The sequence below is a fragment of the Propithecus coquereli genome, unplaced genomic scaffold (assembly GCF_000956105.1).
Source record: "Propithecus coquereli isolate 6110/MARCELLA unplaced genomic scaffold, Pcoq_1.0 Scaffold516, whole genome shotgun sequence".
In the NCBI taxonomy this organism is placed as follows: Eukaryota; Metazoa; Chordata; class Mammalia; order Primates; family Indriidae; genus Propithecus; species Propithecus coquereli.
In genome coordinates this window covers 1,249,106-1,250,472 of record NW_012151019.1, presented here as the reverse complement: position 1 = coordinate 1,250,472, position 1,367 = coordinate 1,249,106, and the positions used below count along the sequence as shown (strand labels likewise).

At 32.6% G+C, this 1,367-nt stretch overlaps 1 protein-coding gene across 1 annotated transcript in view; it reads right to left on the bottom strand.

The window, feature by feature from the left end:
• The window catches only part of GOLGA5 (golgin A5), an 18,909-nt gene that overhangs the window by 7,130 nt on the left and 10,412 nt on the right, over positions 1–1,367 (bottom strand). The gene's annotated exons all lie outside the window — the stretch shown is intronic.

The following is a 1,367-nucleotide window of genomic DNA, read 5'->3' as shown; positions in this document are numbered from 1 at the left end:
AGAAGTCACATTAGAAAATATGCAAAGTACGTGAGAAAAAATAAAGGAAAACAGTAAGAATCCAGTAAAGAGGTAGAGTACAAAATAATCTATAAAAGTCAATAGCTTTATCTAAAGCAGGTAGAAGATATAATGGGAGAAAGACCCCAAAAACAATAGCAAAAAAAAGAAAGAAATTTAACAATAGGTGTGCAAAACATATATAAAGAATACTTTAAAACATTTCTAAAGAGTACAAAGTAATACTGGAACAAATAAAAAGTCATACCATCTTTTAGATAAAAAGACATCATGAAGATGTCAATTCTCCCCAAGTTAATTCATAAATTTGACATGACCTCTATAAAAACAAGAGCTTGGTTTTTTTTTTAAAGCTACATAAGATTATTCTGGAGTTCACATGGAAAACTGCAAAAAAGAACAGCCAGGAAAATACTGAAAAGGGGAACTAGTTATAAAGATATGAAAACATATAAAATCTCAGAAATTAAAAGCAATTTGGTACTAATGCATAAACAGACAAATTGAGGAATAGAAGAGAATAAAATCCAGAAACAGATCTAGATACCTTGAGAATTTTAGGACATGATAAAAATGACATCTCAAATCAATAAAGAAAAGATAAACTATTTTAAAAAATGGTACTGGGACAGTTAGGTAGCCATATGGAAGAAAATAAAGTTGATCCCATACCTAACTTCACACACCAGAATAAATTCCTAACAGATCAAAGATTTACATGCAAAAATGAAGCCATAAAAATACTAGATGGCAACCACGCAGGCAAATTTCTTTATAATTTCAGAATGTGGGACACCATGACTGAAAATCCAGAAGCTTTGGTAGAAAAGAATGATAAAGGTGACTACATCAAAATTAAACTTCTGCATGGCAACAAAACAAAAGCCCTATGCAAACTAAAAGACAAATAGCAAACTGGGAAAAATTACTTGCAATTCATATTATAGACAAAAGGCTAATCTCACCAACATATAAAGAGGTCCTCAAACTGATTTTTAAAAAAGATCAATAATACAGCAACAAAACAGTTCTCAGCAAAGAATTACAAAGGGCTCCTAAACACTGTGAAAAGATGCTCAGTCTTACACAAAGTCAGGGAAATATAAGTTTAAATTACCCTGAGATACCATTTTTTTTTCTTTTTTTTTTTCTTTTGAGACAGAGTCTCACTCTGTTGCCCAGGCTAGAGTGCCATGGCGTCACAGCAACCTCAAACTCCTGGGCTCAAGCAATCCCTCTGCCTCAGCCTTCCAAGTAGCTGGGACTACAGGCATGTGCCACCATGCCCGGCTCATTTTTTCCATATATATTTTTAGTTATCCAACTAATTTCTTTCTATTTTTTTT